Below are 22,734 nucleotides of genomic sequence, written 5' to 3' on the forward strand. Positions count from 1 at the left end.
TAGGCTGGGTTTTATTTTTCCTCTTAGGGCTTTCACATGTTAGAAAGCAAATGCTCAATAAGTTTGTTTGACTTGTACTCAAGTGAGATTCTTTCAGTCCCATGCATTTGTCTCTGTGAATAACTGAAATGAACAATTGCTCTTTTTGGTTTGGTAATAGATGTTGCTATTTGGAGATTCATGAAAATTTCTTTTAAACTTTTAAATTTTTAGGCAGAATCAATGCTTGCTCAAAACATTTCATTGTGAACTTTTACAATGTGTTTTTTACAGGTGTAAGGAAAACATAAATACAAGATTCTAACAGTTTTTCATTTTCAACATCATGTTGTTTAGATAACATTACTCCTGTATTTATCTATATGCTTTTTGTACATTTTTCTGTAATTGGAAATGGATTGTGAAAATACTTCATTACATTTTAAAATGTCAAGAATGCCTAGAAACATTGGAAAATTGAGCTTTTCCTTCTCATGACTAAATTATTGGTTTTCAGAGAAAAAGTTGACTCATAGTGAAAATACACTTTAAAGTATGATTTCAAAGATATTGTCATTTTTATAGTAGGTCCTTGAGAAGTTTTGATTTGATTTAATTAATATATCAGAAAGACTCAATAGTTATTTTCAATATGATTTGACTTTAAAATTACCAAAAGTTACTAGCATATTTGGCATATTTATAAGTTTGATTCTCAATTGAAACTTTCAATATTAAAACTATGCCTAATGGATATTAATTCTTAAAATGAAAACAAGTGCCTATTCTAAGAATTCAATTTTTCAAGTTGTAATACTTTTAATTTCAAACTGGGTTTATTTTAACTAACAAATTAACATAAATTTTAGCATCTTTATACCAAATTAGTAGCATATTTTTATATCTGTATTTTACATATTAATTATAATGTTTATTGTAGAGTAAAAATATTTTTGCACAAATCCTCACTTTATTGAAGTAAGCATTTATTACTCTTTATTGAATGAATAATTGCCAAGATTCTTGACTCCGTTTGGCCAAAACAGATCCGGTTTCAAAGATGCAACCACTTTTCTCACTGGTTATAGACAGGAAAGATAACATGACTTGCAACAATACATAGTAGGAAAAAGAATTTATATGAAGCTAATACAGAAGCAAGTAGATATTTAATAAAGTATTTATAAACAAGAGCTTTGAAAGAAACCACTCTTATTTCATAAAATGTTTTATGAGAAAAAATTTGCTGGCAAAAAAAAAAAGAATTCCAATCTGAATTCCATAATAAGAAAGGGATTACAAGATCATATTCACTGAGATATACTAACCATCTCCCCTTAACTTATTTTTTGGTGTTTTATAATACAAAAATGCAAAATAAAAACAATTTTTTCAAACCACATAAAAGTTATGAATGAGCAAGTAGGTAGAATGTTGGCTGTGATGTCAACATTCTCCTTTACTGTGTTTCCTTTAGCTTGGGTGCCACTCCTTGACCTCAAGAGTGAAAGCACACTATTTCTGTATGGTCAAAACAGATAGTGAAACAGGTTTTCCTTATGTATTTTCTTTATCCATTCACCAGGTGATGGAAACTTATGTTGGTATCCTATCTTGGCTATTATTGTGAATAGTGCCTTAGTAAATATTGGGGTGCCAGTGTCCCTGAACATACTGATTTTATTCCTTTGAATAAATACCCAACAGTTGGATTTCTGGATTATATGGTACTTCAACTTTTAATCTTTGAAGGACCTCCATATGGTTTTTTCATGATAGCTATAATAATTTACACTCCTACCAACAGTGTACAAGGGTTCCCTTTTCTCCATGATCACCAGTACTTGTATTTTTGTCTTTTTGATAAGAACCATTCTTACTGGAATGAGATGATATCTCACTGTGGTTTTGATGTGCATTTCCCTAATGAGTAGTGTTGTTGGGTATTTTTGTAATTATATCTGTTGGCCACTTGATATGCCTTTTTTGAGAAATTTCTGTGTAGCTTTATTAATTATTTTTAAATCAGGTTATTTAAGTTTTTGCTATTGAGTTTTTTTGAATTCCATGCATATGCTGAATATTAACTGCTTGTCAGATGTATAGCTTGCAATTGTTTTCTCTTATTCAGTAGGTTTTCTCCTCACTCTGATTGCTTCCTGTGTTGTTTAGCTGCTATTTAGTTTGATGCAATCCCATTAGTCTATTTTTGCTTTTGTTTCCTGTATTGTAGGAGTTTTGTCTAAAAAATCCTTGCCCATTCTATTCTTAATTGAGCTTCCCAAGGTGCCCTAATCATAGCTACTTCCCTAAAACTCTTTCTTCCAAAAGCACCAATAAGGACTTATTTCATTCTGTTCTGTGCCTTCTAACCCCTTCTTTTGACCTCTCCTCACCTTTCAGATCCTGTGTTTTCTTCTGGGAAATAATCCTTGCGTGTGCAAATGGAATTAATTTAACTCCACTTTTTCTGCTCACCCAGCATATCTTCAGAACAAAATTACAACAGTTCTTACCAGAAAAACCTAGAATATTCCTTAGAATGGCGCAGAAAAGTTGTGAATAATTTGTTAATATTTGTGACCCCCATCACCCATGTAAGTAATAGTTTTTTAAGAAAAATTATTTTATAAGCCATTGGAAGGCTAAAGTCAAAGTCTGTTTTTTCAGTTACCAATGTTGCACTGTTATTAATTTCTTAGATTTGGTAAATGAACCAGAGTTTTATAAGATGCTAACATTAGAGGAATTTGCTAAAGGGTATACAAGAACTCTCTGTGTTACCTTCACAATTCTTCTGCAATGTAAAACCATTGCAAAAAAAAAAAAAATAACCAGAACAGCAACATAATATTGGAAGGATTAAGCCTCTGAAATAAAACATCTGTTTTCATTTGATGGTATTGATTAGCCCACAGTAAAAAAAAAAAAAATGAAATAAATGGTTTCTGTGAAGGGAAAAGGATTGAATAAGAAAAGCATGATAAAATTTCGGAGCTGTAATAGATTTAACATATCTTCTATTTCAAAAATATCACCCTGCTGATGAAAAAAGTCTTGAGAGCTATATGAGACTAAACTTTACATTTGGAACTTGAGTTTAAACTCATGAATACAACTTTGTGTATATTTGCCAGAGAGAAAACAGAGAGGCCGAAGTAGATTATGATGATTTCTGATCAATCTAATGGTCCCACTCAGTCTTTGTGCTCTATCCATATCTGGAGCACTTGGCACTGTTGGACCTTTTCCTACTTCATATTCTAACATCCTTGACGTTCTTATTCTGTCTTCTGAGGATATTTGCAATAGTGAATTTAATGCATTAACTCAGTAAGATAAGGTAACATTTATTTGGTCAAAGACCAATCTGGATGTTTCTACAAAGATCTTTGTTTAGGTGCAGTTAACATTTATTTTAGTAAACTATGAGCAAGGTGGATTGTCCCCATTAATGTGGAAGCAGTCAACACTGAAGGCCTTAAGAGAAGAGGTTGCGAATGAAAAAGGAATGTTCTTTCAAAATTTGCAGACTCAAAACAGCAACATCAACTCTTCCCCAGGTTCCCATCCTGCCTCCATATCCTACAGATATCAGACTTGCCAGCCCCAACAGTTGCATGAGCCAATACTTTAAAATTAATCAATCTCTTCCTGGATTGGTAGGGAGAGAGAAAACAATATATAGATACAGATCCAATCAAATAGTTAGTTCTGTTTCTTTGGAGAAGCCAGACTAATGTTCCTCTGTATTTCTCTTCTTAGATAGACTGTATACTAAACAGGTTCACCTATACTCAGGGTGAACCTACTATTCTAGTATATTTGGACCAAATGTTGTTGAGATCAGTTGTTCCTTGGGAGATTGACTAGTGTCATTAGGAATGGAAATGTTTCTGTGATCAAGAAACACACAGAGACATACACACAAAATGGAAATCATCGAGTTAAAAAATTATGCATAATTGTTTTAATCCAGAGTGTTTATTTGATACATTGGTATATACAAGAGTATTTTCTGAATGTCCAGGAAGTAGATATAAAGTTGTCTGAAAGTATTCCATCATAAAACTTTTTTCCACCAAGAATATCATAGAAATAGAGTTGCTCATAAGATACTTCACAAAAAATTTGTGCCAAGTTTATGACCCCATTAACTGTACATCCCTCATTTGTGAACTCCTGATACCCCTATAGTATTCAGCTGTCCACTCGAAGTGATTTGTGTGATCCAAGACAAAAATACTCCCTGACGTGGCCATCCTCATTTTTCTCCCCATGTCCAGTCTCCACCTTAACCTTTATGGATTGTATTAAATAATCCTAAAGCTCTCTGGATTGGGGTTATTTTGGCCTGTGGTGCAACATTAAGAGATAATAAAGCAGGAAGAGAGAGAGAGAGAGAGAGAGAGAGAGAGAGAGAGAGAGAGAGAGAGAGAGAGAGAAATAACTTAGGCATTTATTCCCTAGTTTCCTCCACATATACCATTTTATAGTGCATTGTTGGGTGTGTTCCCCACTGAAGGATACAACATTGTTTTGTTTGGTCATCTCTTTGCTAAGTTATAAGGCTTTCTGTGACAAAAAAAATACAACTTCATCCCCTGCCTCTTCACATTATGGTTGATAAGGGCTTCCTGCTTGGGTTAACCCTGGAGTGCTCAAACGTTGATAAATATTTTACTCATTAAACTCTTAATCACACATTTGAGTGTTCCAGGAACCCTGATACACTCAGCAAGCCCAAAATTGAACTCATTATTATCTTTCAAAACCTGTTCTTTTTCTTAATGCCATTCATTTACCCAAGTCAGATAAGAACTTTAGCAATTATGATGAGCCCTAACACTTAATTGCCATTCTAAGATAATAGAAATAGACTAAGCCTTGTTAGGAGACACCTGGTTTCCAATTGCAATTACACCATTTTTAGATCTGTGCTATCTTATGCAATTTACTTGATTTCTCTGATCTTTGTGAAATAATTATATTATATTCACTGCTTGGAGCTGTTTCTAGAGTAAAATGTGATTCTTTAGAACAACAGTAGCATAATTTTTCCCCATGAATTGTTGTCTCCTAAATGTGTCTTGTCCTCCAAACCTTCAGGCCCAGACCTCACCAATTCATCTCTTCTCTAGATGACACAATGCTCTAAGAGGTAAATCAAGTCATAGTCTTCTCTGCTCAACTGTGTAAGCATCTCACAATCTGTGAGGAAGTGTAAAAAGTGTGAGGAGGTGTGTACAAAGCCTTTCAGGATACAATCCCAATCCTGTACTAAATTTCATATAAGAATTTCAGGTATACTGACAAATCTCATAAATGCAATTAATTAATTACATTATATAGACACTAATAAAAAACATAAAGATTAATAATTTGCTATAATGTAAGTAATTTTCTGATGTAAAAAATTATAATAACTGCAACTAATAGTTGCATTCCTAACCGTGCTAGGAAATGAGTTGTTATATGCATTATTTAATTTAGTTTCCTTAGCAACTTTCTGAGTTAAGTAGGTACTAAAAGTTTGGTTTACACATTTTATGAAAATTTATAATAACTAAAGGTTCATTCCATTAAAAAATCACCAAAAGTTGTGAGCTTATTTTACCACAAAACAAATAAAAAATATTTTATTGGCCTGATAAAACCTATTGTGTCATGAAGTTAATGGAATAAGAAGTGAGGAAAAATTTCTATTTTATTATTTTATGTTTTTGCATCTCAGGATATATCTCACTGAAGAGCCAAGGTGGTAAAGTTCTCAGTTTAATAGAATTGTAAATAAAACATTACTAGCTCCTGTAGAACATTGTCCTCTGATGCATCCTGTGGTAAAAAATAATCTTATATTAAATTTTGTATGATGCTCCTTTCTCCTCTGAATCTACATAAATCCAACTAACTTACTCTTTATGACCCAATACAGGGCTTATAGTTTCAATACATGGCCTTACCTCATTCATAGTTCATCTTCCTCTTAACTTTTATAATCTTTGTGACCTGTACAACTCACTTTCATATTTCACTAAATGCTTCATGGGATTACCCATTGCCCCAACAAAACAAATTAGACATCTTTATCAAACCATAACCATGCTTTATACTTCCATAGTGGCTATTGGCAAAGCAATGGAGGCTTTCCTTTGTCACTAAGAAAGCTCATTACTAATCCACCATCTGGGAAGAAAAAAAGAAAAAAAAATTGAATATAAAAGCAAAGAAAGACTTGAGGTACCATTAAAGTTTAGTCTCAAGATTACTCGACTGATTAGTATCCAAAGTGAAATTGGGCAGTGTGACTGGTCTTCTCTCTAGAGTAAGGAAACTTATAATATACATAAATGCCCATTAATTGATTGTGGGTGGAAGCTTTTAATTCCTTAGTTATCAATAACAAAAATAAGGCTTGGGAGAGCTCTTTGTTGAGTAGGTGGAAAGAAAAAAAAATGTTTTTCAGAATAACTGTTTGAAGATGAATGGAACCAGATCTGATAATATTGCCTATACAAGAACTATATTAAACAGTTTTTCAACATTTCATGGTGATTGGGGAGGGGATGACTGCCTGAAGTTGTCTTTTCTAATTACTGAGGATCCTATAAAGGAGCGTGGGGATAATTTTCCCTAAGATTTACAGTTCTTGGGGTAAGCCTTTAGTGGAAATGCTGACTAACATTTGGTGATGAGAGGGCTCTCATGCTAAGGGTCAAAACCACCTTTAATGTTAGTGTTTCAAAATATTATTTCTTTAGGGGGAGGGAAATAAACTCACATATATCTGCTGTATTTGCATAATAAATTAATAATTCCTCGGGGCTTTTGAAACTGTGGGTCTTTCAAACCTGGTGAGAGTCCTGAAAGACGTGAAAATTAATTGTCTCAAAATTTAATAATTTTTGAAAGATTTTAAGAATCAATATTATACTTGCCAAATCCATTTCTATGTTTGTTCTAGTTAAGTTATGTCCAGAATTAAATATTAATTGACAACAACGAGCCAATGATTCCTTGGAGTGGCTATTAAGCAAAATGTTTTCAAAGTTATCATGGCCAATTTTCCCTAGGCACCTATGCTATAAAAATATAGAAGGAGTCAAAGGAAGAAGTGATGTAATATACAATTAGCTCCTTTGTGTTCAAAGATTCAAGGCAATAAGTTCTTCACTGTGGTTTACAAAGTGTGCAGTGGACAGAGAGTGAACCCAAGGAAGGCATGACACAAGTTGGAGGCACACAGTAAGTGGTTGGAGGTAAGAAGTACCATGACACTTACCAGTACAGAGCAAGTGCCATGAGAAACCATTATTATTTTTTTTAATGCTATGAAAGCTCAACAAAGGCTATTAAAGGCTTTACAGAAATGTGGAGCACTTTTACCCATAACAAGGTTTAGGAGTTTTCAGATTTCTACTGATAATGTTTCTAAATTGTTTCCAAACTCCTGTGAGCAAATTTAATGATTCAATCTATATATAAGTACTACTTTTTGAAACCATTAAAATTGAAATGTTTATACTCCTATAATCTAAACTATATTTCTCAAACCAAATGGCATCATCTATTGCTACATGTAAGTTTCTCCTTTTTATATAAAGCCTTTTTCTTGCAACTTAGTCCTGAGGAAGTTCCAGACCAAAATAGTGCATCAAGAGGACTGGCATAATCAGTTTCAGTAAAAACAGCTTGATTAATACTAAATATGTCCTAGCTCCTAATCAATTATGTTAATGAAGTCATAGGCAGCACATCTGCAAGCCTTGACAAAGCCTGTGATCTCAGCTTAGCCTGGTAAGATGGACTCCTTGGGAGCTGCTCAGTGTTCGCAGTCTCCATGCACAAACTCAGTCTCTGCACATTACAAACAGTTAGTATTAACAAAAGTCTCCTGGTCCTGAAATATTGTTATTTTATTCATTTAAACATACTACTGAATTCTAGAATAAAATGTCAAATTAAATCACTCTTTAAATATAACAATGAAGCTTAAGTGTCTCACTTAACAAATGACACATTGTTTTCCAGGTGACAGATTGACAGGCAAAACATTTGCTACTTAGTGTTTTATGAACCTCTGCTAGGAGATAAATTGAAGGCAAACATTTGCATAATCTGACTATCAACATCTTCCTCAAATTGGGAAATCTGATTTCTTTGATTTATGTCCATCTTGTTAGAATATGATACAACTTCAGGTGTCACTATTATTTACAAACTGCCTCTTGTCCTGTGGACATTGGGCAGGGACATAATTACTTGCCAATTTTGTGTTAAATTATCTCAAGTCACATGAATTATTAAATCTAAATGTCAAAAGAAATATAACTATGATTTTTCTCTTTGTCTTTTAGACTGTGATCTAGAGGATTTGATCTAAATCACTTGTTTACTCTTTAGGTAAAGTACATATAGTACTAGCCAGTAATGACATGACTCCATTTTTGTTATTACCTTCAGAATAAACTTAAATTTTAGTCAAAAATTTAAAAATATTTAACTACTAACAGTTAAAAGCATGTACAAAAGATGATTAAAGTCAAGAATCTATTCTACATAAAAATTCTGATGGAAATGAAAGAGAAAATCATTGGTCCTCAAAAAGAAATATTTAAACAACTCTAATTACATGATGTAAGCACTTCAAGTGCTTTACTTATACCTTTACTAAGCTTACAGGTTACCAAGTCTTATAAACTAAATGTGTCCCCAGCTCAAATGTATATGTTGCAGTGCGGACGCTGACCCCATATGACTGCTTTGGAGATGGAGGCTTTGAGAGGTTAGAAAGAAATGAGGTTAGAAGTGTGGAACCCTGCTCCTATAGAACTGGTATCTTTATAGGAGAGACCCTGGAGCTCTCCTCTTCTCTGCAGGTGAGAAAAGAGAAAGCAATCTGGAAGAGAGCCCTCATCAGCTGGTACCCTGATCTTGGACTTCCAACCTCCAGAACTATGAGAAAATGAATTCCTATTGTTTAACCTATCCTGTGGGCCTTTGTCAGAACTGTAAGACAACAAGGTCAATAAGGAACTTAAAAACTTTATATCAAGGAGAAATTCTTCTCACATTGTTCTCTCACACAGTTCTCTCACACAGAGAAATGATGTCTGGAGCCAAGTGGGTGAATGGGTGAAGTGGAGGCATGGGAGTTAAAGGTGGCTCGGGAACTCACTCCATTCCATGCATTCACATTGAAAAACAAATAAATGAAAGGCTCCTGTGAGCCAACATGAAGTGTGTTGACTGAGGGGGATGGGAGACAAGAGTTCCACACCCTGGACTACTTAGGTTTTAACCATTTTGCTAAAGAAAGAATGTCATTGTGGAGTCTATGAGGAAGATACTCACAAACTAGGCTAAATTATGGTGTCCAATAACCAAAGAATAGCATTCTTCCCTGCCCCCACTTTTTTCATCAGATTGGTATTAATATTATACTGACTTACAGGTTGTATGGAACTTTAATTTGAAATTTGTAATTGATAATTCATCCAATGTGTACAGATGAACAAAGCGAAATATTTTAAATACTATGTAATAGGTAGTTGTAATTTACAAGTAAATTTGACTCCCACCCCCATTCCCATTGACTTTTCTCCTGCTCTTTTGTGAGTCTTTCTGGAATGCTTTAGGTACTTGACCTGAAACACTTCCTGTTTTTCCAGACAATGAGAGGACAAAATGTCTCCATGAGTAGCATTCCAGTCTTTCAGAAGGACATTTGACCCATTTAACAGGAGACTCATGTGGTTAATACTACATTAGAAGCCTTTTTAGAAATACAACATTGCCCTTGACCTCATTCTAACATAATCTAGGGATTTGCCACTCAGATAGGATCCTGTACAACAGCATCAGTAATACTTACAAGAAATGAAGATGCAGAAATTCAGGACCCAGCCCAGACCTAATAAATTTGAATACAGTTTTACAGCATTCACAGATGATTTATGAGTACCTTCAATTTTGAAAGTATGGCCAGGGTACTTGTGATCACCATCAAAATATCATGTTTCCATTAGAGAACTGCATGGAATCTAAAGCATAAAACTTTTTTGTCTTCATATTCCAAAACTTATTGTTTCAGAAGTATAGAGTATAGGGTTCCTCATACTCCAAGTACTACATTGTCATATATTAGAGTCATTCCTAAGCATTGAACTGGGAATCCAGAGCTGAATCCCAGTCCTCCCATTGACTTTTTTCACAAACAAATTCAAAGTCTTCATTTGCTCATTGTTACTGATAACAACTACTTTTCATGATTTTTGAATATAACTATAAAGTGCATGCAAAGAAAGCAAACATAACACTCAAAATAAATGTGAGTTGAAGAGTAGAGTACAGGCATGGTTTGGTCAGGATCTGGTTGCCCAAGTGCAGAAAACATGCTCATGTTGGAACACAATTGTAGGAAAAGAGCACCTTCTCAACTATTCAAATCTTTCCCTGGCCATTGAATGTGTGAATAATAAAAGCATAATAAATAGGAATCATTGGAATCTGTGGTCAGTTGTACAATTTACCCCTTACCAAAGCAAATTTAATATGAAAAATTGATAAAAGGATACTTGAAGAGGACTACCAACTTCTAATATTTGGTGTAAAACAATTGATTGTCTGTGTAAGGTTTGTTATATATAGGAAAAAAACAGTAGCTCTCAAAATTTAATGTGTAAAGATTGAGCTGAGGTGTTTATTAAAAATGGAGATTTCTTTCCTGTCTGACATGCTAGAGAATCTGGTTTGCTAGATAGATACAAGATATGGTAGGAATATGCATTTTAAAGAGATTTATAATTGATTTTGATGCTTTCAACCTACAAACTCTTTGTGAAAAATTGTACTAAGCCAATAAAATTCAGTCCTGGGAGAATTCCCTAAGCTCATCAAAGTCAAATACAATAATATAATAGTAATTATTATAGTTTTATTTTGTAAACACAGACTTTCAATCACTATAGTATGATCCAAGACACAGGATTCCCACACTCTATTTAAGTAAGAAAAAAAATTACTAGAAGAGCATTGGTGGTGACCTTTATAGGGTACCTTAAATAAACTGAAAGTAGCCTCAGACATCTCCTCTTCTTTATTGGTATAATCATTTTGGAATAGAATTTGAGGGAGATAAAAGGGAGGGGTAAGGGATAGAGAAGAGAATAGGTTACCTGTGCATTTGATTGCAGATAAAAAAAGAACATACAATATTTTCTTAAGTTCCATGTGCTTATTTAGAATAGTCTGGTACTCATTTCGGCAGCACATAAACTAATAGAATAGTCTGTTCAATAATTATGCCTGGGTGACCCATAAGAAACTCCCGTGTGAGAGTTTGAACACATCACCTTTCTGCTCTTCTGTTTTATTTCTATGGTTTCTGCTCTTAGCAAATTATAGTCCACCTGGATATCTAATTCAGAAAGCATGAAGTCATTCTGATTCTTTGTTTTCCCTTAGCATCTATGTTTAATCAGATTCTTTGATCAATTAAATGGCTTGTCAAACATCTTTCTGATACATATGCTTCTCTCTACCAAAACCCTTTGTTTATTTCAGGCCTTACAACTTGATTGGGCTGATCTTTTCCTAAGCACTGCAACAAAATCTCATTGCAACAGTCTAGCCATTAGGATGATTGCTAAGTTGATTTGCTTATTCCATCCACTGGAAATTCTCCATCATTTTTTAGGAATAAAAAAAAAAAGATCTCTTTGCCTAAGAGGAAATATTTGAACTTTTATATGCACAAAATATCTGTGTAGGATTACATAAGGAACTAATATACCAGTTGCCTATGGGGAGGAGACTGGTCATTGTAAGATAGGGCCTGGAAGGAAAAATTCACTCTATATCATTTTTGTTGTTACTTTTAAGTTTCATGTCATGTAAATGAGTCAAACATTTCAAATTAAAAAAAAATATTGATCTGGTGAAATATTTTGATGTCAGAGATTTGTGAAGGAAATTAAAATATAACCAGAATTTAGGAAGAAGGAAAGGATTAAAGTAAGAATAAAAATGTTTAATAAAATGTTGATAACTCTGCATATAATGGGAGTTTGTCAATGTTTTATACTAAAGATTTAAAAATAAAAAGAAATCTCAAGGTTAGCTTTGCAAGGCTCTTAATGATATACCCTCCCAATGCCTTTCTTTCAACTCCCCAACTCTCTCCATTCACTTTTTGCTTCTTTCTCTCCCAGCTGAACTACTTATGCTCTGTGGACCTTTCTCTGTGAACTCCTTTCTCTCTTCTCTCTCCTCTCTTTGTGTGTGCTGATCCAGCAATGCTTTTGCCTTCCTTGCCTGCTTGCTGAGAAGATGTTTCTGGCGTCCTCTTCATCTCTTCCAAGCAGATTCACATCAACCCTCCTCTAAACGTTCATGGCACTTTAAACTGACTTATGTTTTCCAGTTCTGATGACACTTTAATAATCAGCACACCTCTGCTCACCTCTTAGGAACCAGAAATCAAGTGCCCTTCTGGACACCCTGTGTTTTATATAGAGTTCTGCTGAGTCCTCCTGTGGCTGCACCCTGTCCCAAGGTAGAAGTCTGTGGAGTGGACAGAGTATAGCCACCTGGAATGTCTTCTCTCATGCCCTTTAGATCCTGGGCCCCTGAGATTTATTTTCCCCTAAGAATTCTTACTCTGATGCCAGTGGGCCTATTCCTGAATGAATCCTCATTAGTGTGCTCACTCCTAGTTTCATGGGGTGGCCAAAACCAATGGACATCTGTGGGCAAAGTGGACAGAACTTATACAGGCAGGCTGGGATATCCACCTATGCAAACAGAAGGTCCCTTTCAGTGTGGGACATAGCTAGAGGTAGAAAGGGGGCTGTGACGTGGAGGAGATCTCCAAGTTCACTCTTGGTAAAAATGCACTGGTGCTCTTCACTCTAATTGCTTGTATATTTTGTATCTGTACACTGAGTGTTGGCAAGCAGGAAATGCTTTTCTATTAATCTCTGTTATGGTTTGGATGTGAGATGTTCCCCAAAAGTGCACATGTGAGACAATACAAGAAGATTCAGAGGAGAAATGACTGTTTGTCCTGGTCACAGCTTATACTCACAGCAGCAAAGAAGCTAAAACAATCTCCAAATCTCTAGTCCTTTGGACAATATCTGACATGATCCTATGGTTGAGATTCAATAAATAATAGTTGATGGAATTAATAAGACTAAAAGAAGTGACTTTAAAATTCTAACAAATTTGGTTTTAATGAAATTTCCCTCATTTTATTTTGCTGATCTTCAAGCAGCATCATATTTTGAAGAATTACCTATTGATAGTATTTTTACTACTAATTATATTGAACCATTTATAAGCTGTATAGATATACATATATATGATTTACACACACACACACACACACACACACACACACACACTCATACATTCATCCTCCCAATAACCCTAGAAGGTCAGGGTTATTGACAGAAAAACTCATGAACAGTGAATTTAAGTAACATGTCAAATTTAGAAAATTTGCAAAAATTGGAGCTCACATTCAAACTCAGAACTTCTTACATTAAAGTCTGCAGACCAAACAAATTGAGTAAGTTTTGGTAAATTTGCAAGAATTGCAAGGCATAATCTTGACTATTTGTCCCTATATATTTTTTCTACTTAAACTTTTTTTTTGTTATTCTAATTAGTTGTACATGATAGTAGTATACATTTTGACACATCATACAAAAAATGGAATATAATTTCTCATTCTTCTGGTTGTACATGATGTAAAACTATATGTTTTTGGCTTGAATTCCAGGGCAGTAATCTAGTCATCCATATGGAAGCTAAAGGTCACCAATATAGAATATTAAGAGGAAATGTTTCCTTTTCTTAAAAGGAGCAAATTGGAATTCTAGGAAAGTATATTGTACTTTATTCATAACAAAACCATGGGTGAAAATACTGCATTTTGTTACCTTAGTTACTCTTTTTCTATTCTTCCACATTCTAATGTATCCACAATAGAGGTCTTTGTATAAAAAATAAAACAAAATACTTGCCTTCAAGAACAGGTGTTGCCAGAGTCGGTCCGGAAACTTGTACTCTTGGTGATGGAGGGGGTATGGCTGGGCTTTGTCCTGTGCATACAGTGCAGGTAAATGTGTTGGGGAAAAATTATTAATAAATTAATATTCACAACTAAAATATCTAGCTCTGTCCCTTGCATGAATAATTCATAATGCTGAGTATAAATTAATATTATTATGCAATAAGAAAACTGTTATTAGGTGGGATCTTTAAGATGATATACTTAGTGAGCTCCAGTTATCTTTAGAGCTACTTTTTGAATGCATTATTTTTCATAAATGCATATACGATGTCAAATATCTCTACTGGATTTTATTAATGGAAAATATACATGTGATCAAATAAAGCAATTTATTTTAAATATGCACTTAAAATTATAGAAACTAAAATCGCAGAAGCTGGGAGAAATCCCAATATAGAGAAAATCATCATTTTTTTCAGTTAACAAAAATTCTCAAATGATATAGTAGGCAATAAAGAAGGTTAGAATTCATAGGCCTTTTGATATTGAACTGGTACATTTTCTCCTGCCAAAATAAATGGCCTATTGTTAAGTAAATAATGAGCCAAAGGGAAAATATATTCAGCTTGAAAGGTTTCCTCAAATCTCTGGGATCATTACAAAGTATAAAAACAAAACAAAACAAACCACAACCATTTCTGAATTCTTTCTTATCCCAAGTGCTTTCTTTGATTAGCCAATACCATTTAACTTATGAATTGTAAACATTAGCAATCACATGATCCCATTTGAAATGCTTGCAAAATGTTTTAACATTACTTTTCATCATGTAAGTTCCTGTTGTATGTTTCTTTACTTTACTTTTCTTTTTTTTTTTTCCAGGAATTGACATGAGCATGTGTACCTTTTAAAATCTCATTGACAACTAGATATTATCAAATGTCAGCAAAACTGCCTGCTTCCTGTAAGTTTCCACTCTTAAAATTCTTCAAACTTAGTTCTGTGGCAAATTATGGCTTAGTGACTGGAGCAATCAGAGTTGCACACACACCACATTCCAGGCTAAGCCCTTATGTTAAGTACAGCTCAGTCTTAATTTATTACAGAATTTTCTTGCAGTTGTACCCATACAGATCTCCTCATGAGCATGCCAAGAGCATAAAAGCAAAGCATATTTTTGCATATCACACAACAGTCCATGTGCCAAAAAAAATATAAATCCATACTATTATTAACATTTTTCCTCATGGGATAAAGCCTTAAGAGAAATATAATGTAACAGGAAGTTCATTTGTTAGCAAGCCACGAAAAAGTGAGACTAGAAAAACCAAAAGGAAGCTGGATCTACATGATTTTTTCCTAGGTAATGTAAGTGCTTACAATCTGCCAAGAATTATTTAGTTTTTTATGCATTAAAATAATTTAGCATTCAGGGGGTATTTAGAATGTAGATATAATTCTCATTGTATAGTTTTGGAGACTGAGAATAACAGGCTCAAGCTAAGCAGCTCCTAAGATGTGGAGCTGAATTCCAGTGCAAACTCCAGAGTGGTGAATGCTCCTTCCAGAGTGCCTAAGACTGGCAGAAGAAGTTCTTCTGTTACAGGTCCTGAGTACAGCTGAGGAAGGAGAGAGAAGTGAATCTTCCACCCTAACAACTCCAACTTCTTTGTGGGTCAAAAAAGGTGTATATTTTGAAAGATCTGTTTTTAAACCTTGCTTGAGAGCCACTCTTAAAAGTTTCTCAAGCTTTCATTTTAAAGGGGGGATGGTATGATGACACAAAAATTATATTAACAGCCTGTGTTACACAAAGATTCTTAAGAAAGTTAATTTAAATGTCTATAAGGAAATTGCCAGGTAAAGAAGGGTGAGACAGAGGAAGTGATTCCAGGTAGAGAGTCTCTGGTGGAGGAAAAAAAAAAGGAAAGAAAGAAAGAAAAAAACGCCCTAATGCCAAAATTTGTAGAACTATTAGAACAAACCAACTGATACATCTGCCCCCATGAAATGCACCATCCAATTCACTTCACAAATCCTCTACAATTATCATGAACTTAATTAGTCCCTCTAAAATGGCTGACTGCATGGCAGTGAATTCAATGAAGAAGTAGGACCACAAGTAAAAAAAGGAAAAGGAAAACTAAGTGTCCACCAGCCTCCATGGAGACAGCGAGAGCTATGCCTGGCAGGGACAAGCTTTTATTGTAACTGGAAAACACCAAAGTGAATTAGGCAAGCCATATCTGACCATGACACATGACTTTAGCACAGATGTATAGAAAGTCTCCTTCTCTCTTTAAATAATGTCAGAGAATCCAATTGAAATCAGAGATCATTTTACTATGTGAATGAATATACTATTGAGCTGGAGATATAGCTCAGTTAGTAGAGTGCTTGCCTCGAATGCAGGAGGCCCTAGGTTCAATCCCCAGCACCGCCCCCCCCACACAAATGGAAGATGAATATAATATGCATCACATATAAATTATATTTGATAGAATTTTATGGTTATTATATAATTTTAATGTAAAAGTAAATTTGTTTAGGATATAAGCTACATGCTGAGAGTTCAAATGGGGGTGAGAGTTTCAGCTTCAACACTTGACATTATTAGCTATATAAACTTGAAAATCTCATGTCGTTTCCAAGCCTCTGTTAGGGACTTTATAACATGAAGGTAGGTTTTTAAGGTGTTACAAGGTTTAAGTGAGGAAGCACCTAAAGCACAGTAGAAACTCATAATATTAATTCTTTTTCTCATAATATTTTTACACTTTAAATCCCATCTAATTACACAAGAGGATTTGAAGCCGTCTTTTAAAGTAAGAAAACAAAAACAGATAAAATTGAACATGACAGAAAGAGCAGAAGTCATTCACAGGAAAAGGTCTTACAATTTTATTAAGAATATATTCCTTTGGAATTCCTGTGAATTGTTACTCTCTGAAGGAAAGATTCAGGTTGCTGAAATTTACATTGTCACTCTAAAGGTACCCTTCACTTTACATGCTATTACCTGAAAATCTTTCTGACATTCAAACTTAGTGAATTGGCTTTATTTTTGCTTCTTGAGTGATTTCAGTTGGCTTATTTCCATAATACCTGAATTGCATGTTTGTAAGCTGCCAATATTTTATTGTTTTGAGTTTTTTTCCTACACAAGTCAATTTAGTTGTTTTGGTTTAGTCAAATTCTATAGGGGATAGTATACAGTGTGCATTTCTTATAATGATCTAAGTGACTGACATTTTCTTTACTTTGCTAAAATGATGATTGGGATTACTTAGAATCTCAAGTCAAGTAGGAAGGAGGCTATGTGCTGAATTCAGATTGTATGAAGGAAAAATGCAATTCACTCTACTAAAGTTGAATCTGTTTAATTTCTTTGTGAATGAAATTCCCTGATGGGAAACCATTTGCAGACAACTGGGGCCTACCTTCTGCCAAATCTTGCAACAAATGTTGAGGATATATTTTTCTATAATGTCTTATAGAGATTTTATTCTCTAGACCCTGAGTGTGTTTACCTGAAGGTATTGAGACTTATACTCAAAGGACTATAAACATTTTGGAAAGACCTCCAGTCCTCCAAACACTGAGTGGGAGTGGATCTTGGGATGGGGATGGTAAGAGGGTCTCAAGGCATTTGGAGACCTATGACTTAAAAATAATGTGGGCTGGGTGTTGTGGCACAAGTCTGGAATCCCAACAGCTTGGGAGGCTGGGATAGAAGGATCAGAAATTCAAAGCCAGCTTTAGCAATGGTGAGGCGCTAAGCAACTCAGTGAGATCCTGTCTCTAATAAACTACAAAATTGGACTGGGGATGTGGCTCAGTGGCTGAGTGCCCCGGAGTTCAATCCCCAGTACTAAAATAAATAAATAAATGTATAAATAAAGTGGGAAGATATGAGTTTAGTTAGAAAATAATAGTCAAGTTTTTAAAGTAATATTGTCACTTAAAAATTGGCACATTTCCTAGACTATGTTTGTAATTTGTAGAATAATATTTTTTAAAGTTTAGAACTTAACAAATAATAAATTTAAAGGAATATAAATTAAACAATTTTTATATTTTAAACTAAGACATGAGATTATGCTTAAGCTATGCATTAATAGGAGTACTTTGACCTTCAAGTCTCCTTACTGAGTTTACCTCCTGCCTTATATTCTTGGAGCACTTCCAAATGGAAGTAGGACTCCAGAGTGATATCGGTTACAACCACTCCTTTCCCACTCATCTGTCAAAATCCTAAATTGCCACTCAATAATTTCAGATTTGCCAATTTGCTCAATTTTCTGGTCAAACAGAGACCTATCTAATTGAAAATCATCTAAAGAAGGGAGAAGTTTGTGTGAAGTGGGAAGGTAGGAATGGTTTTTACTTCCAAATAGGAATCTTTAGAATTGAATTTTTGTATTGCTGAAATTCCACAACTAGACTTTGCATCCTTTTTCTGCTCCAGAAACCTCTCAACCCCAAGGGTAACCCTACAATTCTCCTCAAAGAAAGACACAACAGTATGAAAGAGATATGCATGGAAAATCAGAGAGAGAGAGAGAGAGAGAGAGAGAGAGAGAGAGAGAGAGAGAATATGAAAGACAGTTTAGATTATAAAAGACCAAAACACAGTCAGTCTCAATGGGGAAATAAAAAGGATTTGGTAAATAAGAAACAACAAAACAAAACAAACAAACAAACAAAAAACACCAAGAAACCTCACTCACCATTACCACTCCTAGAGCCTTGTCATAGTCCAGAGCACTGTGATGTTAGAATTTTTTGACCAATCTCTCAGTTTTTTAAACTTGTAATTTGCTCTCTCATTGGCAAAATGATTAATTGCAAATATTTGTCTTTAATGATAGAGATGCATTTTTAAAATTTATTATAAACTGTAATATCTGGACTTGGGTATGATATGTTGCTCAAGTCTAGGGCTTGGGTTTTTGGTTTCCACTGTAGACCCCCTACTTATTCACAAAATCTTTTAATGTATATTTATTGAGTAGTTATTATATGACTACTTAAGGCTTGCTTTGAGTATACAATGATGCATATGATGTACAGGATATGTGACCCAAGTAAGAGATGATGCTGGACTGAACTAGGTAGGTAGGTCACATAGGAAATTCATTTATTCATGCAACAATGTTTATTGAGTGCCTTGAAGAGACCTGTTCTTGCAAAATGGGTAGACCATAAATAGGCAATTATCAATTAACTGAGGTCTCAGTTGTTTCAAGGTAAAATGAAGACAATAGTATGTGTTCCAGCTGGGTTGTTATGAGTGTTTATGGAGATAATCATACAAATGAAATCACTGAGACAGCAGTGCAGTGCCTTGTTGTCATGAATTTTACATTAATGATAAAGCAATGCTGGCAATTAACAAGCAAGACAGAATATTTCAGATCCCATAAATGCAGGACAATCAAAATAGGTTGATGAGGCAAAGAATGATTGCGGGAAAGAGATGAGGTTAAGTTGAACAGTAAAGTAACACCAGGGTCACCAAAAAACAGGGCCCCAAAAATCTATATAGGGTTATGTGTAAATGCTACCACATCATACAGAGCATTCTAGAATGTCTTTGCAGTTTGGACTCTTCTAATGGTAATAGTAAATTTTTTTAAAAAAAAGTTTAGTATGATAAGTAGATTTTAAAAAGATCATTTATATCTTTGTGAGCAAAAATAAAGTTTGTAAAGAAAACATATGAGAAATAGCAGGTCAGTTGGAAGTGATTACAGTGACTTAGGTGAGGGATGATACTTGCCTGGACTAGGTGGTTCACAGTGGAGAATCATTTACTCTTGCAACAAATGTTTATTGAAAACCTGTTACAAGATACTTTTTTAGGATATTTAGTTATAATGGTGAACAGAATCTCCTAATTCAAAGGGCTGAGAGTCTATTGGTCTGAGGCAAAAATAGCAGCTAATTAAGCAAAATGGAAATAAACATACTACTACAAAATTTATCAGGAAAAGGTTATAAGGAATGCTACTCAAAGTAATGGATGGTGATTTAAAATATATAGTCAATGAAAAACAAGTTGTAGAGAAGTAGATGAGTTCAAAGTATATTTTGAAGTAGACCTAATATGACTTTTAATATATTTTGATATGATGAGTGAGAAAAAAATAAAGAATGACTTTCACAGTCTGACTTGGACATTTGGAAACAAATAAATACAGAACTCTGATAAAGGCAGCATGTGTTCCATACACTCAGCTACTTGCTGTTCATCAACTAATTGCTTAGTCATGACTGTCATTCCTATATATATAGTTTAGATTTTTGTCAGAGTACCTATATAGAGAGGCTCAGAAGATGAATCCATAGTTACATTATTGAGTTATTACTGAAATATATAATTGGTAATATATGATTAGTTAATTATCAAGATTTTTTCATAATTTTAGAAAAGTTTTAAGCAAATGGATTACTTAGCAAAAATTGGCCAAATGATCCACTGTAAGGTGTTTAAAACACCAAAAGCTTCAACTTTTTAGATCAAAGAGTATCCTCCAGGCCACAATGTTTCTACTGGGATGGTTTTTTTGCATCCTGATATAAATCTTCTCTAATATTTTCATGTGTTATCATATATTTGCGTATTCACTTTGATGGAAAGCAAGGAATAGCAGCCAAATACATATTTCATATATTCTTTTGATTAAAAATGATAAAGGTGGTGTTAATGTTTTTTTCTTCCTTATTTTCAATTTATGTAGTAGAAATAATTTTCCATACAGCATACAACTAAAGAAAGCAAATGTGATTGATTCAAGATTATTTCATTGTTCCATTCATTTTGCACCTGGTTTTTGACAGAATACTGAATGTTCAGATATAACAAAAGTAGATGCATAGATACATAGAATTGTAATCATAGAGTTAAGGAATATTAAAGTGACTTTAAAATCAGCCCTTCCAACACCTTAATTTTTAAGATGGTTAGAAAATGGTCCCTGGAAGGATAAATAGCTAAACCAAGGTAATGCATTGAGGTCAAACTTAAGATGAAAATATATATTTTTTATTTTTCTGTTTGGCAAGTCAAGATAAATGACAATAATTTGAACTCTTACAATTAATGACCTCCTTATCATTGAAAGTTCTGCAAGTATCTACTAACAAAAATAAACTAATTTTATAGTTTTCTTCAGTGGTCATGTTCTGTTTAGCATCAGTAATGAATTGACTTGAAGTAGCCCACTGTAGAGATCCCATACTTAAAGACCTGTCCCCAAATTACAATAATTTATTTCCATAACCCTAGCAACTAGAGTATTTTCAACTAGAGTATTGTCAACTAGAGTATTTTCAACTTTCAGAATTTTTATTTCTTCATGTTTATTAAATTGTTTCTTCAAGTTATCCAAATAATTCCTCTTTCAACCCCACAGCAAATTGCATATAAAATTGCATATACAGTGAGGGAAAAAGGAATGTGAGATACAGATGAGTGTGAATATATTTTAATTTTATACAAAGGCCAAGGCTGGTAGGAAAAAAAAATATTAATTTGATTGAGTGCATTCTCATTTAAATAATTGTAATAGCCAGTTAGGGTGGTGCACTCCTCTGTTCCCAGGCAGGAGGATCACAAGTTCAAGGCCAACCTCAGCAATTTAGCAAGACTCCATAACCAAACACAAAATAAAATTGCCTGGGGATGTAACTCAAGATAGAGCAACTCATGGGTTTAAGCTCCAGCATCATAAAAATAATAGTAATAATAATATTTTAAAATCTAACAATTATACTGGGCAATATTTTGTCAAGTTTTGTGGCCATTTTAAGGATGCCCAGAAAAGTTTAAGAGCAAACCATACCCAATATTCCCTCAACAATTTTAGTGATAAGTTCCTTGTGCACTTACATCAGGAGTCCTCCAATTCTTTCACTTGCCAACTAATGAAGCACCTAAAGGTTATCACCAAAGTACTTGCTTTTTTATGGAAGTTATGATACAAAGACTCAGGAGTACATGTCAAATTTAAATCATATAAAACTGTGATTATGTAGTTGTTTGAATTATACTACTTAGGAAAGAGAGTGCAGAAAACTAAAAAAACAGGTAGGGGGGATCCCAAAGGTAAAACATACTTGTAATTCTCTTTAAATCCTGGGGATAGTATATAGGCATCTCAGTAAATCTACTAAACAACTCCCCCTTAGTTGAACTTCTCTCACTTTTCTTAGGTGAAGTTATAAAGATACTGGTAGCCCTTTACGTCAATGAAATGAAATGATCCCTACCCAGAGCTTAAGGCAGTACCTGGCCTTCCATAGGCACTCAATGAGTGTTGAATCTTCTCATTATGTATGGTCCTTATATTGTCTTCTTCTCTGAAAGTCCTCAAAAATCCTTAAAAGCCAAAAGCAGATTGATCTCTGGAGGAGTGAGTTTTCCCACATCTCTAATTCTAGCATACAAAGCAAAGTTCTTTGGGAATTTCCTTTTTTGTTATCTTGGAATGCAAGGGGATAATTTTTTAAAGCAATTACAGACATTTGGAAAATAGGGTTGTTGCTCTACTCTCCAAGGATCTCATTCATATAGAAAACATAAATGAGTCTGGCATTCTTTAATCACTCTTTAAGCTATTTCCATACCACCAGGGCCTGAGCAAAAAAGGAAGAAGCTTGTGATTGCCCCACTTCCCGTTTTTCCTTTATTTTCCACCTGCAGGAAAATCTCCACTTTTTTTTTTTTTTTT

General features: G+C 34.1%; 1 long non-coding RNA gene across 2 annotated transcripts in view; it reads left to right on the forward strand.

Moving 5' to 3' along the window:
• LOC125614584 overlaps positions 1 to 22,734 on the forward strand; it is a 37,927-nt gene that overhangs the window by 5,368 nt on the left and 9,825 nt on the right. The window contains exons 2-3 of one of the 2 annotated variants that reach the window (XR_007345171.1): positions 5,089 to 5,140; positions 14,882 to 14,963. This is a non-coding gene — a long non-coding RNA (uncharacterized LOC125614584). The remainder of the gene's footprint in view (positions 1 to 5,088; positions 5,141 to 14,881; positions 14,964 to 22,734) is intronic. The other variant, XR_007345173.1, reaches the window with a different exon arrangement.

The sequence above is a fragment of the Marmota marmota genome, unplaced genomic scaffold (genome assembly GCF_001458135.2).
Source record: "Marmota marmota marmota unplaced genomic scaffold, marMar, whole genome shotgun sequence".
Lineage (NCBI taxonomy): Eukaryota > Metazoa > Chordata > Mammalia > Rodentia > Sciuridae > Marmota > Marmota marmota.